Consider the following 18,223-nt stretch of genomic DNA (forward strand, 5'->3'; position numbering starts at 1 on the left):
TATCCTTGTTACTAGCCACTCTTCCTGTAAACCTGCATACCAAAGTAAAAGCAGGATGTTTCACTTGTTCCGTGAAATATTCCAGCTGTAACATCCTAAAGCTGTTCTGTTGTTTTGTGTTGTGCTGTACCCACCAATGCTTTTAGACTGTAAAATGTTCAAGTATAAGAAACAAATCACTGATCTAATTTTGGCACCATGAATATTTGTAACATTACATAAATGAATACTGTAATATCAATTAAATTAATAGGATAATCCTTTGCAATATTCCTAGATTCTAACCCTAAATCTGCCATTGACTTGCTATGACAACGTGAGTAAACCACTTAAACTCTTTCCTCATATGTGCAAGAGAATCATGATACCTGTCTATTACAGGGCTCTGTAGATTCATTTGTGTTGGTACAACATTTCAAAACCCTTACACTAAAGGAACCACACACACACTAAATTCATATTAAGCAGCCAATTTCAGTGTTGCAGAATCTACCTATTGTACTATGTACTGAAGCCAAATAATGTTCCTGTAACACAAAGAAGAATTCTTATTTTTTTTTTAAATATAAAGGACAAAATCCTGCTCTATTAGAAGGGCATAAATAACCTACAAATATCTGAAGGGTCTACACAGCACATAATTTCATAACAAAATATTTTTATGAGACATTTAGAAATTACAAAATTGAAGGTTTAAGATGCATACCAAGAAATGTATTAGCTTTTTGAGTGGTCTCCCAAAAGAAGCTGTAGAAGTCCCATCACTTGGGATATTTAAACTAGACAGGACAAGACACTATTAAGTGTAGATCAGAACAATCCTGCATTGGACAGAAGATTGATATCTCAAACAATGTACCATTTCATTAGTACAATCCTGGCCCCACTGAAGTCAACGATACAACTCCCCCTTGAGTCTAACTCACCAAAAGGTGCACTCTGGAAGAAAGTGTAGCTGAAGTGATGAGAAGGGAGTCTGGGAGGCACCCAGCTGTGTGGCTGCACTTAACCTAAAAGCTACTAAAGAAACAGACCGGCTGCCAAATGCAGCCTACATGCAGATGGGACCGAGTGCCTGCATACAACTTCAAACTGTCAGACCACGTCCTCTTGGGACTGTGGGGCACCAAAAAGCCCATTAGTAAGCCCTTTTCCCAGCTTTAACAAGAGTGCTGGCAGCTTACCCTGTGCCGTGAAATCTGTGTATGCTGGACATGGAAGAGAATACGAGGAACTTCTCCCCCACCATCTGCACCTCTGTGTAGCGCCGAGCAGGACTAGACTGATAACACTATGCTCTGAAACAGCACCGTCGTCACTCAGATTTGCAATAATTAAAAAAAAAAAAAAAAAAAAAAACATGCATATTAACGTGCTTACAGCTGGAAAACACATCCCTCAAAGCAAAGCTGCTAAATCCTCCCTGACAACAAATCCAATATATGTCTCAATGTATGGCCATATTCCTTAGCTGAAATGGTTTGTTTCAAAAGATATCAATATAATACCAAGCAAAAACCTCTCCGTTAACTTTAGGTTAATTTGATAAACTATTCCTGGCTTACAGCAAGAGCTATGAGGTATTGTTATAGTTTAACTAAGCAAGATCTTGGACATCTGCCATAAAGACTGCCCAAAAATGTTAATTCTCATTAACTTACAGTTAAACTCAGAAAAGGAGTAATTCCAAGCCAACTTTATAAAACGGGATCTTTATACAGTCCTTCTGCATTGCATTACTGAAATACATCGTAGCTCAATGAACATATAAATTGTGCACGTAAAAGTCAATACACGTTATCTACTCATGAGCTGTGTCTACATGACTTATTCAGTTTGAACCATTGTCCCAGATACAGTATATCACAGAAGGTATAAGCTCTTCAAGGCAGATACCTTATATTTTATATCCATTTGGCAAAGCATCATACACACCTGTGGTGCTCTACAAATCTTTTCTCTATTTGTCATTTTTAAGGCACCCTTGCAAAGATCTCTGACCTAACAGTTGTTACACAAGCAAGATCCCTATTGATTACAAGAACGGTTTAAAACTGAAGGATTTGGCTGTCTGTTGACAGTGTTAAGAGCGCTTAGGAAATCATGGAAGGAGCTGGAAATTAGACAATCAAGATTGAAAACCCTTAACTTTGCGTCTTTACAGCTACTGAGGATAATTTTGCAATTCTAACTGGCAAGTTGTGACAATCCGAACCCTGTTCATTCAGTATGATGGAGTTACTGAAGATGCAGTTACTTTAAGATTGTGACCACTGTGAATTACTGGCTGGATTTTGAAGTCCCTAAGTGATTAAGGAACACAGATTATCCATGGGACTTATGCTCTTAAAGGACATAGGAGCTTTTTTAAAAATCCCACCCTAAATCTTGTTTCATAGCTAACCATTCAGATTGCAAGGAGAACCCGGGTGTAGAGAGAATGTAGGTATAATTGGAAGAAGATTCCAAGGCCAGCCCAGACAATAACACCAGGAGGATTAATGACATCTAATAGGCCTTTCCTGAAGTTTTAGGCCTGTAACTGCTAAACACCTACTCCAGAGTCAAACAAATTGCTTTGAAGTATTTCAGTTTCTTCCAGTTAACATTCATGGCTGTGATTCATTAAATAGCGTTCACAATGCCAAACTATATAAAAAAGGTCTGGAAAATAAACCTACTCAAAAGGTCCTGTTGAGAAATACCATAATCTGCTCACTGATCAAAAAAGTGACCTCATATGGTAATTAAGGCATTCATACTTAAACATCATAAAGTCAACCCATAATATAAAAAAGGAGGCATGCGCCAAGAGAGAGGAACAATAGGAAAGCTTTTCACTGACACAAAGGTGCGTCACAAAGCCAGGGATGCCATTGCGTAAGTACTCTGTTGCTTAAAGTCAAAGCCTAAATCACACAAAACAACTCTATTATAAGCATCTCTTGGGGTCCTCTGTTGTGCTCAGTGATTTCTACAACAAATCAATACAGACAGACAAAGCAAAATAAACTTTATGCTTTCGCCCCTTTTAGTGTCAGACCTGCAAACTCAATCTGGAATCTACAAATCGAACCTCTCTAAACCGGGACACTCTGGTCCAGCAAGACCACAGATGTTCCAGGACCAGAGAGCCCCAGGGAGGGGACTGCCTGGCAGGACCGGGAGTTCGATGCACCACCGTGGGACTGCCCAATAAGGCCGGGAGCTGGACTGCGTGGCATGGCTGGGATGGGAGGAATCTGCAGGGTGGGCAGGCCGGATATGACCTCCCCTGGTCTGTCAAAATCCCTTATCTGGGACTGGTCAGGTCCCAGGCGTGCCGGACAAGGGAGATCTAACCTATAGTATGATGCAAATTCCCAAGAGTCAATCTAGGTTCCTTCTTTATTTTCCATCACCACCAGTAATAAAAGTTCTGCAGACCAGATTATAGAATCTGTAGTATTAAAATAAATATTTTTTTCATGTTTAAAAATTTAATTCCACCTCTAGAACAAGCAACACTGAATATATGTAAAGGACACGACTCTTTGGTGACTTGCAATGAGTGGATTTTTCAGAGAACTATCCACAATAGCTCCAAGATCTGTTTTTTGCGTGTTAGCTAATTTAGACCCCCTTGTTTTATGTGTGTAGGTGGAATTATATTTTCTAATATGCATGACTTTGCATTTATCAACACTGAGCTTCATCTGCCATTTTGTTGCCCAGTCACCCAATTTCGTGAGATCCCTTTGTAACTCTATGTTGTCTACTTTGGATTTAAATATCTTGAATAACTCTGTACCATTTGCAAACTTTACCACCTCACTGCTCAATATGCAGCAGCAGTTTAATAAAACAGCTAACACAATGTTAGGAATCATTAAAAAAAGAATATATAATTACATAGAGCCATGGTACGCCTACACCTCAAATACTGCATACAGCACCAGCTCAAAGAAGGTATATTATAAAAAGGAAAGGTACAGAGAGAAAGGCAACAATAATGATTAAGGGTATGGAACAGCTCCCTTATGCAGAAAGATTAAAAAGATTAATTTGGAAAAGAGATTAAGTGGGGAGAAGACAGAGGTCTATATAATCATAAATGATGTAGAGAAAAAAAAATGGATCAAGTGTTATTTACCCCTTCACATACCAAGGTCATCTAATGAAATTAATAGGCAGCAGGTTTAAAACGAACAAAAGGAAGTACTACTACTTCCATACACAGTAAACCTGTGGAACTTGTCCTAGAAAGAATTCAAGAAAGAATTAGGTAAATTTATGGAGGATTGGTCCATCAATGATTATTAACCAAGATGGTCAGGAATGCTCTGGTTCAGGGGTCTCCAACCGATGGCTCTACTGCAGAGGTTGGCAACCTTTTCAAAACAAAGAGCCAAACTACATCAAAATTCAGAACAAGTGGTCAACAAAGAGCCATATAAGAATGCCCATTTGCATGACTGAAAATAGGCAACTTAATATTGTTGATACTTGACAATGATTAATAGCAGAAATGCAACATTGTACTCACAGTCTTTATTTAATGGGACTTCTGCGGATGCATCCTTTTGCACATTTCTTTGAAGTTTACATCATAACTGGTCAAATCCAGCATCACGCATGCATTCAGTCTGTCTTCTGTCACTTTTATGGCAGGGGGCTGGAGGTGTGGGGATGCAGAGTCGGGGTTGGGGTGTATGATGGACTCAGGGCACAAGGTTGGGGTGTATGGAGGTGCAGGAGTGCTATGGCAGCAGACTGGGGGTGCAGGAGGCCAGGGATGTGGGCATATGAGGGGCTCAAGGCAAGGGGTTCAGGTGTATGATGGGCTCAGGGTTGATGGGGGAGGTATGCAGGAGTGTTATGATGCTGTGGCCCAATGAGGGCTGGGCCCCAATTAGGGGGTTATTTTACTTATGTCCAACACAAAAGGCTTCAACGTTGTCTTTATTTATGGCAGACGTGGAGAACCTTTTTTGAGTCAGGGGCCACTGACCCACAGAAAAATCAACTGGGGACCACATAAATGAAAAGCAAAAAAACTTCTCCACATCCCCCCACAACCTTCACTGATGTGACCCCCCCCCCCCAACTTAAACACCTGGGGTGCTCCAGCCCCATAGTCGGGGGAAGGAGAAGGACGACTGAGGTTCAAGACCTCAGGCCAGATTTACTCTTCTGGGGTTCCAGGATTAATAGATTTTGTGACCCCCCTCCCCCCCGCAGGGTCTGGTTGGAGGCAAAAGTGAGGCATGAAGTGTGTGGGACAGGGCTACAAGTGAATGGGATAGGAATGAGAGTACAGGATCTCAGCAGGAGATGGGTTATAGGAGGGGGTGAGGGTGCAGGGTTTAACCAGGGGGCAGGCTGCCTGGCCAGGGGGCAGAGGACGGGGGGGATTTGAGCCAGGGGAGAGGCTGACAGGGCAGGGGTGTCTGGCCAGGGGCAGATGGCAGGGGGGGATTTTGAACAGAGGAGTGGGAGCAGGCTGTCTGGCTGAGGGAGTAAGTGCAGAGGTGGGGGGGGATCTAGGCATGAGGAGTTGGGGGGGGCGCTTGTTTTCGTGCCACACAGCAAGCACAGTGTAACACACCCCCTGCTTCTCCCATTCACCAGCAGGAAGCCTCCGGGAAGGAGTGGTAGGGGAGGAAGTGTCGCCTGAGAGAACAAATTAGTCATACGCAAGGATCCATCTGTGGTTTCTGGTTTCCCACACACCAGGGGGAAGGAAAATGCTGTCACACTGAGCCAAGTTTAGCCTGCTTGTTCCCCACATGCCGGATCCAGTGGGGAGCCTAGGGGCTCTCTTTCCCCTTCCCTCCCCCCGCCCCCCCCCTCCCCCTCCCCCCCCACTGGCTTTCCAGTCTTGCAGGGGCCGTAAGGCTGAAGCACCAGTGCTGACTCCCTGCTGCAGGAATAGCTGGGGGTGGGGGGCCCGAGTTGGAGCTTAAGGAGAGCCATATCTGGCTCCCTAGAGAGCGATATTTGACTCGCAAGCCATAGGTTGCTGACTCCTGCTCTAGAGCCAAATATGGATCTTTTGTCAGTCCCAAAATACACATTTAAATTAAAATGAAAACATTAAAAATTAAAAAAAATTCAATTACTTTGTGGGCTCATACAGCAGTGGTCCCCAATGTGGTACCCGTGGGCGCCGCGGTGTCTGCAGGCACCATGGCGCCTGCTGGGGCTTTTATGTGCACCCGCCGAGTGATCAGGGCCGACCTCAGCCCTGTGCAGACGGTGTGCAGGCGACCCCGGCCCCGGGGCAAATGGGCACCCAGCAACCCCAAAAGGTTGGGGACCACTATCATACAGCATTATTCAAGAGGGGAAGCCTTTCACTGACCAAGTTTACGTGAAGAGATGCATGCAAAAAAATTGGTCATGAACTATTTGATGAGTTTTACAAGGACAAAATCTTACAGAAAATTCAAGACATGCCATTATCCGCGAAAATAGTTCATGACAGAGCTGTGAAAATGGCCCATCAAATCAACAAGGAACAGATGCAAAATTTGAGTACAGCGACTTACTTTTCATTTGCTTTGGACAAGACAACGGACACATGTGATGTTAATCAGTTGTGTATTCAGGGACAATATATTTGCGGAAATGCTGTACACGAAGAAGTTTTTGAGATATTACCAATGGAAAAAAAACACAACAAGGAAGGGGTGAAGGCATCCTTAAAGCTGTGATGGACTTTGTAAGTGAGGAAAGAAATATGGTTGGATAATCTTGTCCATATGCGTATGGACGCTTCACCTAGCATAGTCAGCAAATACAGGGGATTCTTTACTCCTGTCAGAATAGCTGACTAGCTCACTTTTGAACTTTCATTGCATTATGCATCAGGAGGCACTCTGATGAGTAATCTTGTGGAAGTAAACTTGGAAATGTAATGGGACTGGTCATTTACATTGTTAGTTGGATTCTTGCCCAAGCCCTTAATCACCATGAATTTCAGTCACTGCTCAAGGAAGTAGATTCTGAATACCTCTATCTAGTAATGCACAGCGTTTGCTGGTTATCTCATGGCAAAGTTTTGTTTTGCTACCTGCATTAATGAGATTAAGCCATTTTAGGATATGAAGGGTGTCAAATACACCGAGCTTTCAGACTGACTAGTTGTTCAAATTTTACTATCTCGTCGACATTACCTGTCATTTGAATTAGTTGAACCTTAAGCTACAAGGGCAAGGAAATACAGCCCTGACTCCATGGCAGGCAGTGTTTGGATTTGAGTCAAAACTGACTGTTTTCATCAAAGATATCGAGATGGGTAGACTGACATTTTGAAAGAAAGATTATGAATGTTTTGTGATTCGTATCAGAGAGAAAATCCAAATAACAGCCTTGATTTGCAGCAGCTTGCCAAGTTTGTTTCTGAGCTTCTGATGGCATTCAAGTCTCGTTTTGTTGACTTTTCCAAACACTCTTTTTAAGTTTATGATTTGTCCACATAAATCATCTGTTGAAGAACTGGATTTTAAAGTCATTCCAGGCATCTCAGGGATTTGGAAATGGAAATAGCAGACTTCAAGGAGCTGGATATCTGGATGGAAAAATTTGTCACGCTGAACTCTGATGCAGAATGCCTTGCTCAACAGCGTGCAGAATTGACAAAATTGCACAAATGGGCTGACATGGAGAAATTGGAGCACAATGATAATCTGATGCCGCGAACTTGGAAAGAACTTCCTGCCACACACACCACTATGAAGAATGTCAGCTTGGGCTTCCTTTCAATGTTTGGCTCCACCTATCTGTGTGAGCAGGCTCTCTCTCATTTGAATCGCATCAAAATAAATTTGCGCTCAAGACTGACAGAAGACAGCCTGAATGCGTGCATGAAGCTGGATTTGACCAGTTATATCAACTTCAAAGAAACATGCAAAAAGATGCAGCAGCAAACGTCCCATTAAATAAAGTCCTTGAGTACAAAGTTTCATTTATGCTATTATTAATCATCATGTCAATTATCAATAATAATAATATTAAGTTGTTTAGTTTCAGTTATGCAAATGGGCATTCTTATACTGGCCCTTTTGTTGACCACTTGTTCTGAATTTTGGTGTAGTTTAGCTCTTTGGTTTGAAAAGGTACCAACTCCTGCTCTGGTTGGTCGTAAGCTTCTGACTGCCAGAAGTTGGGACTGGATAATTGCCCTGTTCTATACATTCCATTTGCAGCACCTGGCATTGGCCACTGTCAGAAGACAGGATACTGGGCTAGATGCACCACTGAGCTGTCCTAGTGTGGCCATTCCTGTGTTCACCCAACTTCTGAATTGGTGCCTAATACACCCGAGTGCCTTTGAAAAATCTTGTGCACAAGTTAAAACGAATGTGCTACTTTTCCTTCTTATAACAGTATCTCAGAACAAAATGCCTGCTACGTCCCAGTGTTAAAAACCGGGCTGGTAAAGTGCCTTTGCATAATTTGTAAAAATTTGCTTTAACTCTATTATGGTTTCATTTCTCTTATTTGGTCAGAATAGCACGTTGTGCCAGGAATGGGGAAGAGCTAAACTGGGCCTTAGCACTTGACACAAGATCCTCACCCACGTCACATTGTTATATTGACCTAGGTGCTGGTACAGAGAATGAGACAGGTTCTTGAGTATGGCCAGGGGAGCCAACAGCCACACAGGGCCCTAGGCAAGGCAGGGTGTTCTGTGCTCCCAGAAGGTGGTGCCTCAGATGAAAGGGGCAGGGTCAAGGGCAGCCAGCCCTCAGCATCACCTGAACTGCAGCTCCACCCAGCACTGCCTGGAGCATGCTGTACAGCGCCTCCACCTCCCCAGGAAGTCCTAAGAGCTCCAGCAGCAAACCCCAGCCCCCTTCAAATTACTGGGCCCCCGGGCAGTTGTCCCTCTCCCCCCGCACCCTGTTGGTGGATCGAAGTTTGGCAGTTTGTTTCAGCCAGCCTGGATTTCTGATGAATTAGACAACCTACAATATAACCTCACTGCAGCCTCAAAAGCTGTACGAGACCTGTAGCTAGATTTCTGGTTTCACCATTTGTTTCCGCCTCTGGGGCAATGACTTGCTTTGCAAGAATCCATGGAAAGAGATCTATTTACCCTTTCACACGTGCCCAGCTGTTGCAGATGGGAATGGGATTCACGTACACTTATCAAAGCCCCAAACATGAACAAGTTTCAGTTGCCTAAACAAGACTTAAAATTTTGCCTTACAATGACAAACGTTTAAAACATTTAAAGGCTGTGCCAAGTAGCTTGCAGAGTCTCTTTGCTCTCCATCTTTTGCGTCAGAACAAAAATTGCCTTCGAGAGGAAAACAGTAGAGAAGTTACATAGACTTTGTTTACTTGTTCTTGAATTAAGGTGAACCTGCTTCCTACTGGCAGATCATTCTGGGAGTTGTTCCAGATCATTTTCAGAGTTGCTCTCCCATTAACTAGGTCAATTTCTCAAAGATCCCTACTCCACAGATTGTCTCTCTTTCCCTGATTATTGAACATTGATCTGAAGGTATAACAGAGAAAGGATGGTCTTGTTATTCAAGCTGTGGGGACTTAGAAAAATCTGGGCTCAAATCCAGCTTCTGCAACAGATTTCCTGTGTAACTCAGGGCAAGTCACTTAACATTTTGGTGCTCTAATTCTCCAACTGTAAAAACTGAGATAAAAATCCTCCCTCCCTCCCACTAATTCACCTTTCATCTGTCTTATCTATTTAAACTGCAATCTCTGTGGGCCAGGGACTGTCTCTTATATTTATGGGGCTTAGCACAACAGAACCTCTAATCACTGAGGGAATGCATAATAAATAATCACAGCAAACATTTCACAAATCTTAGTTTAGCCTCAGAACTCCCTGTGAGGCTAATTTACTGAAAGCCATGCACACAGTATGTCAGAGGCAGGAACATATCCCAAAAGCCAGAACTTCTACTCTGCCTGCTCTAGACAAACAGCCCCTCTTGGTAACACAGACACAATCTTCATATGAAGGTGTCTAGCCTCCTTCTACCCTGAGTGGAAGACTAAAATATGCATGTGGAGAAATTCACACCACACAATGAACACGTGAACTTAAGAAAAAAGCCCTTCCGAGTTTTCACCAATCCCTAGTCATTAAAAGTGTGAAGTCACCAGCCACAGTAACCCTGTGGAGCAGCTCCCAACTATGGGGACACCATAATTTCCAAAATCATATTTCTGCCAGGTTTATATATAAAAAAAGTGTAGCCCTGTTTTACAGGTAAACCTTAGGATAGTTGCAACAAAATTAGTGGGGGGAGGGGTGCTACATCTGGCAGCTGCCAGAGTTTTAAACACTTAGCCTATGTGTACACTACAGCCTGGACTGGTGCTCTGAGATTGAGCCACCAGTGATAAATTGATCAGGTCTAATTAAGAACTGCCAAATCAACCACAGATTGCTCTCCAGTCAACCCTATTACTCTACCCTGGACAGAAAAGTAAGGGAAGTTGACAAGAGTGTTTCTCCTATTGACTCCCCACCATGTAGGCCCCATGGAAACATGACCTAAGATAAGTCAACTCCCACTATTATTCATGAAGTAAGAACTGCGTAGCTTAGGCTGACTTTCTGCCGTAGCGTAGATGTAGCTTACGTCCTCTAGATCTACTCTCAGCTGCCTACACCAAGGCAGTGATTTTTAAACATAGGTACAGGTTCCCCTCGGTATGCGCAGAGCTAGTCTAGGGGGTGGAATCCACTCATCTAGATATTTGCCTACTTCTGCAATGAACTACATATAAAAAAAACCCACACTCAAAGTCTGTCTGCATGAAAATTGTTGTGTGACTTATTGTCCTCTAGTACATTGACATGTAAGTACAACTGTTATATTCAAACTGATTTTATAATTCTATAGGAAAAATGAAAAAGTAAGAAATTTCTAAGTAATAGTGCACAGCAACAAGTCTATTTTTATTTCTGATTTTTTTAAGCAATTACTTGTTTATATGGACGTGTAACTGAAGAAAAACCAGATTTCTGAAAGGGGTACAGTAGTCTGAAAAAGTTGAGAAATGCACCCAGTGGCAAATACAAGGAGAAAGAATAAAGTTTTAGTGGCTACTTGGCTTAGTTAATCAGTCTCTGCTGTTGTTTGTATGCATCTGTGTCACAGCAACTGGGGAGACAAAACATTTTTGAAAGTAGGAAAATGTATATCGACATATTGGCAGGTTTCATAATAAATACGGATTACAACTAATTTCTTAAACTAATCAGATTCCAAGTGTGGCTTTCAGAACTGTAGGCAATTCTCCCTCCAGTGGTTTAGCAGTTCCTCTTATGCTGGCAATGACGACAGCATTAGCGTTGACTGAGTGCGGGCATTTTTACTGCCAGGTAGCATGCCAACGGCTCCGTGTTAACGGTGTAGAACACTGATACTGTGGCTGTGCTGTCAGTTCTCCAAAAACAAAAGCTCCTAAGGCGTAGCTGCACTATAACCTGTGTTACACAGGGCCCCTTGTTTTTAAAGGCTCACTCGCTTCCCAGCATTCTTTTGACTCAACCCAAAACAACTATCAGACCTCTCCACAACTGTTTATACTGACCTCCTATGAAACTGCAGATGACTGCAAATATCACTTCCTACCTGGAGTTATTTAATAGTTCATTGCAAATTGGGGTGGGGAAGATTAACCAATGAGAAAGTAAAATGGTATCTGTATTTCAATGATACAATAAATAGGTAAATGGAGTCTACTTTATTATTGCTGCTATGTATATTACTGTTATCGATATGTTGCCTCTTGAAAACAGTTATTTTTAAACATTCAATGACTAATTGCACACAGTCCAATTAAATTATGCCAATTAAAATGTATTATAAATCAAAGGAAAATGAACTTTAGGTGAGCTCCCATGAGGCCCTAAGTCAATGGGAGAAAGCCCTAGGAAAATGTACGAAAAAAACCCCCACAAATGGGCAGTGTTACTTACTCTTGTGACTTTATTGCAAGTTTTGTGATATGTGGCATCTTTGTTAATGCTCTAACTTCTGGAGCCAAGTGAATATGTAAGAATTTCAGTATTAATCTTTAAAGAAAGATTTTTAACTCTACTACTTGTGCAGAAAAGCATGGAAATGCTCAACAAATACAAAAAGGGCAATGAAAGGAACTCAATTATTTATTATTTTTAAATCCCATGATTTTTAAACCAATCTCATAACTTTCATGGTTCTGACAAAGCTTCCGTACAAGCAGCACCGGATACATGGACAATGTCGAGAAAGAAAAAAAAAAGCATTTTCCTCCCATTTCTACACAACATTGCTCCTGGCCACTTTCTTATTCCCACACCCTCAGCAGCAAGCAGTCTGCTGCTCAGATTGGCTCTTGTCTGCCAAGGGCGAGGGCACAACAGGAACATAGCTCCCCTCCCCTTGCTTAGCACAAAGCAAAAGTTTCCTCTTCCTTTCACCAACTTGGCTGAGCAGGGCTCAATAGAGCTCCCGCTCCTCACTGGCTAGTGAATCAAGAGCTTTCCATCAATCTACTTTAAGCAAGGGCAACAGGAGGAAGAAGACAGGAAGGGACACATGTCCCCTCCCTCCCCACCATGGAGCAGGAAGGGCAAGGGACCAGCAGCTGGTGGCACCAGAGCCTCTCCTCTTCCGGCCAAGCTGTCTGGCTGCTGCACTCACCCAGGCAGCCTACGGCCACACTGCCCGCGAGGAGATGCTGACTGGGACGCTGCTTGCTGCCATCCAACTGGATGGACACCCCACTCCCACACACACTGCAGGTAACGGGATGGGGAAGGGACTGGATGGAGAAAGCATGTGGGCCTCAAGCTAGGGGTGGTGCAGGGAGGAGTCATATGGGGTTGGGGAGACCACGTGGCCCCTTTTCTGTCCCTCCCCACTAGTCAAGCACTGCAGCAGCCTGAGGCACTTGGAGGAGGATGTGATGCTCACAGGCCCCTCATCTGACACTGAGCACTAGGTCCCCGCCACTGTAGTGGAGAAACTAGAGCCTCAAACAGTTGGCAGCAAAACAAGCAAGCTGTCACCAAGCCAAACTCCAACGTGAACGTTCTCAGTGTTTCCTAAGGAATTAGTAATCAGCACAGGTCTTCTAAAAAGGACTTGGAACACAGGAACAGGATGAAAAAAAAATTGTTACAAGGTAATGCGCTGGGAAAGCTTTTAATTTCGCTCTGTATACCACAATGTGTCCTTTTATTACATGCATGGAAATAAGCACATTTCCCACCCTCCATTTGCCTCTGCTACCGCTAAGGCACTGCCCAGCATATTTTGGGCCAGCAGGAAGTTTTCTAGACACTGAGGAGCAGGGATAATGTATTCTTATTCCCTACGCACAGCCCTAGCTGTCCCTGCAAGGAGTCATCTGCTTTCCTAGCCTGGCCTGCCACACTGAACTACCCGTGAGCAACAGCTGGTGCGCACATGCTCTTAGGTTGGAAACTAGTAGGGAGAGAATGGGCCAAGAACGGGCTCACTGGGAAAAAGCCCTGAAGCACTCAGCAGCAGAGGAGGCAGAAGGGTGGAAGGCTCATCACCTGCTGGGAGAAGGAAGGATGGTAGTGATCAGAATATAGGACAGGTAAGGAATGAGGAAGAGCTCACCAAAAGGAGAGAGATGGACTTGGTTTGCAGAGGGCCACAGGATCACCACAAGAAAGGAAAGAGGAACAGAAGGCAAGGACTGGGTTAACAACTGTCATTACTAATATTACAATAGCATTTAGGAACTCAAATAATAGACCAGGCCCATAGGCAGTGTCAGCAACAGCATCTCCCCCAAGGAATTTCCAGTCTCTTAGAGTTGGTCAAAAGAGGTCAATATTCAGAATTCTTAAATGAAAAAAAGTTAAGGGATATATTTTTGGGAAACGCTCCCCAAGAATTCATTCCACTTTTCAATTGAGTCTAGTTAACGCAGCTCCTCCGTTCCAATGGGTACTCCTAAAGGCAATTACGTTTAACCTTACGAATCAAAGAGTGAAATCCACAGCCTTATGGTTTCCATTGTCTCATCTAATGGTGCTAGGTGACTGCAGAATTACTGGAGCCTTTCTCTACAAAGCGAGGCCAAGGGAGCATACCAAAGCTTAAATTTAGTTTCTAGTTAAGCTACATAAATGTACACAACCCCTTCCAGCTTGCAAAAGTCAATCAAACATTGCAGAATGTTCAAAAGTGTAAGACTATAACAATCATTTCCTTACCATTCTACACCTCTTTCTGGATTGCTAGATACCATTGTAAGTGGCTGTATCATGGCCAGAAGAATGGAGATTAAAAGCCTTCTAATCATTGTGGTTAGAATTCCTAAGCCATTCATGCGTGCCAAAACCTGCCCCCCTATTTTGTACTCTCTCTTCAGTACAGATAGAGTCACCCTACGCTGTATCAGCTCCAATTTTTTAATCGCTTTTCCAAATTTCATTGTGTAATCAAAAGTCATTCATCCCTCTCGCGCCATCCTTATGAATTCTGGTGCCCTGCACAGCTCGAGCAGCTGCACCCCCATCCTGCACCGGGGTGTGGGGCAATACCTCTGCAGAGGGTGTGGTGTGCTCAGAGCTACAGGGTCCGGGAGGCAGGTGGAAGGGGGACAGGGCCTGGGAGGTGGTCAGGAGGCTGGGGAATTTGCGCTACCAAGGACAGGCAGCAGGATGGAAAGGGGCCAAGGAGTTCGGGCTGGCAGGATGGGGCAGAGGAGCAGTGGCCAAGGGGCATTGGGGAATTGGGCCACCTGGGCTGGGACTGCTCGAGTTTTCTGGCACTAGACATACGCAGCATAGGGTACTACTACATTTGGGACAGAGTGATGCCTGAAATTTAGTGGTGCCATATGCAGTTGCTTACTCTGCATATGCCCAAGGATGGCCCTGCAGCCCTCTCTGCAGCAGAGCTTTGCATACTGATTACAGAAGCTTTTCTTCCCTTAAAGAAATATTTCTATCAGATTCTGCTGTGCCCTGGTCTTGAAATGATTTCTCATCATACGCAGGGTTTATAGTTTGGTTCAAGGTCTCTTGGAAATCCCCTCAACCTCCCCCATTAAAACTGTTCCAATGCCCAAGCAATATGTTGCCTTGAATACTCTCATACAGCAGTTTGGTGACTAAATTATTTTCTGCCACCCTGGTCAGAGGCCCCATGTCAGTCAACCTGAAATATCCCAAGGTTTGGCCCCCCCTACTAAGAAAGTCCCCTCAAATAGTTACTCCATTATCAGCCAGATTCAAATGCTCCTCGCTGAGAAGGGGACTGAAAAGGTGGTCGCCAACATATTTCAAACAATGTAGAATCTCCAAACTCCTCTGCTTCGGCTGCCAGCCTCAGTATAGCATTGATACACCATTTGGTGTTTGCAGGCTATATGGCCAGCTCTCAGCAATGATTCTGAGACATATTTACATACTAATGTCTGACTTGTAAGTTACCTTTGATAACGCTACCTGAGAGATCTTGTTGGCCTGACAGAATAAAATATCTTTCACAAACGCTCATGACCTAATAAACGTGTTAGTCTCTAAGGTGCCATAGGACTGCTTGTTATTCATCAAGAGCTGAGGCCAGATCAGGGCGGCTGACAGACTTTGCCAGGCCCTCACCAAAGGGGGCTCCTGCGGAAGGGACAGGACCTTGGGTGCAAGTGATGGGACTAGGAGGCTCGTCATTCAGCATCACCCTGGGTTCCAGTAGCAAATTTACAGTGAGCAGGGCCCTGGCCACTATAGCAGCAAAGGCAGTGCCCAGAGCCCCAGGTGCTTTTGCCAGGCCCCATAGCATTTGTGCCCTTAGACAGACAGACACACACACTCCTCCTGTCAGCAGAGCCGGCCTAATAAGCGCTAATGCCATAATTCCATCCATTGAGTGTAATGCCCTAAACAGGCCGCTCGGAGATTAATCCTGTCTTGATAGAACTGAAATTGATGAAACCCAAATTACCAACAATTCTGGAAGGCCAGGAAGCAAGACTCACTAAGAGGGAGGCATGTTTGGCTTTCTATCTCCAAGGATGTTGATTTTTGGGGTCTTGCAATCCAATACTGAATGCTTGTTTTCACTGTCATGTTAAGTTTATCTGGTTTGCACCAGCTTGTGTTAGCAAGTGTAAGAATTAGGGATAAGATAGGAATTTTGTTTTTTACGCACGCACTTGCATACACACACACACACACACACACACACACACACACACACACACACACAGAGTATTTTTTTAATTTTGCATTCGGATTTAAATTTATGGCAGTGGACAATTTTTTAAAGCATCATCTAAAGGGAACCAAAATAATATTTATATAGAAGTGCCATCATGTCAGTTTTTTATGTCCTTACAGTCCCACAACATGAAATATACTGTAATATTTATGCGCTCTAATTCTGTGCTTAAATGACTGGAAACAAAATTAAGAAGATTCTCTCAAGAATTCAGTACAAGTCCTCTTCTGCATTTCTCTGGTACTGCCAAGGGACCAGAAAGCAGCTTGATCTAACCAGCTGAGAATTCTCCCAAGGGGAAGGAGCTCTCAGATGCCCTGGTGCAAGTTCCCCCACCTGTCTGCAAAGGGCGGGGAGAAGCTAGACCCCAGTGCACTTCAGCAAGCCCCAGCAGATACAGTCACTTGGGCAGTGGGTACTATCAATAGCTGATGTATCTTAGAGCAACCTCAAAGCTGATGTAACCTCTTTTGGGATTGGTACAGATCAGCACAGAGAAATCATAGACATAAATGGCTCCCAGAGGCCACTTCTCCACCCCCAATCAGACATGAGAACAGAAGAGAAGGTAAACTTTCATAGCCAGGCCTGAAGCCTACTACACCACACAGACAGCGAGAAAAGTCTTCAATTGGCCAGCCGTGATTTCATTTGGATAGAAAACCAGGGCTTGCCTACATCACTGAGACATCATTGAAAGATAGAACTCACAGGACACTCCACATGTCAGAAGCCAAGAGACGTCACAATGTACCAGACAAAAGGAAGAGAGTAGAGTGTAGCCTAAAGAGGTTAAGGACTAGTCGACTATCCGATAAGCATTTGCTTATCGGATAGTTGAGTCGATTCCCCCCGTCGAAGAGAGGCAGCAAAGGGTGGGGGAAAATGGGTACTCCGCACGGAGCCTATACTTGGGCTCCGTGCAGCACTGCTGCTTTGAAACGCTGCCGCAGCATTTGCATGGAGCCAGGAGTCAGCTGGGGAGTCCCCAGCTGATCCTGGGTTCCAGCGCAGCGCACAGAGCCTGGGGTCAGCTGGGGAGTACCCAGGCTCCACATGGAATTTCATAGCAGCAGTGCAGCATGGAGTCCGTGGTCAGTGGGAGATTGAGTCCCCAGCTGACCCCAGGCTCCATGAGGGCGCTTCTGCTTTGAAAGGCGCAAGAGCCCCCACTAGGGACTCTTGTACATTTCAAAGCTGGTACCCGAGTGCAGTCCAGAGTCAGTAGGACTTCCCACTGGCTCCAGGCTGCACACAGAGTTCCACATTCCTCCTTTGAAATGTACAAGAGCCACAACAGGGACTCTTGTACATTTCAAAGGAGGAATGCGGAAGTGCCTATCGAAATTCCATCGACTACTCCACTAGCAAATTACTTGATATTTAACATCCTTAATGTAATCTTGCTCCCCTTTAGCTGCAGAAGACTTTCCATCCCAGAAACAGAAAGTACATTCCATATGCTCTGAGCAGTAAAGGATAAGAGGAACCTAGGATAGCTAGAGGTGTGTAGACCTTTACACATGGCAATTTTGTCAACTTTGTGGATGAACTTACAGAGCTGCCACCTATCACAATACCGGAAACCCCCACGCCTTTCCATAGATAATCTCAATGATACTGTACGGGTTGGACCAATCTGGTCCAGCACCGTCGGGACCTGACCGGTCCCAAATGCGGGAATTTGCTGGACCAGAGGAGGTCCCCTACTACCGGCTACCCAGACCATCTTGCCTCCCTGCTGCCTGCCCCAGCTGCTCCCCTGCCAGGCTGCTGTGGCCCTGGCAGCCTGGACTGCTGTGGCCCCAGCCCCACTCCCACTATCGGGGCTGCCATGTGTCCCTGGCTCCGGCCCCACTACCACGGCTGCCGCAACTGCCACATCCCCAGCCCTGATACTGGGGCTGCTACCCCCACCAGGCTCTGAGCCACCAGCCCTCTTGGCGCTAGGGCTCCCAGCCAAGACTCCCTGGTCCTGGAATACCTATGGTCCTACTGGACCATGGATG

At 44.5% G+C, this 18,223-nt stretch overlaps 1 protein-coding gene across 1 annotated transcript in view; it reads right to left on the bottom strand.

The window, feature by feature from the left end:
• The window catches only part of ITPR2 (inositol 1,4,5-trisphosphate receptor type 2), a 324,515-nt gene that overhangs the window by 291,545 nt on the left and 14,747 nt on the right, over nucleotides 1-18,223 (bottom strand). The gene's annotated exons all lie outside the window — the stretch shown is intronic.

Source organism: Pelodiscus sinensis, chromosome 1 (assembly GCF_052426305.1).
Source record: "Pelodiscus sinensis isolate ZL-2025 chromosome 1, ASM5242630v1, whole genome shotgun sequence".
Taxonomy (NCBI): domain Eukaryota; kingdom Metazoa; phylum Chordata; order Testudines; family Trionychidae; genus Pelodiscus; species Pelodiscus sinensis.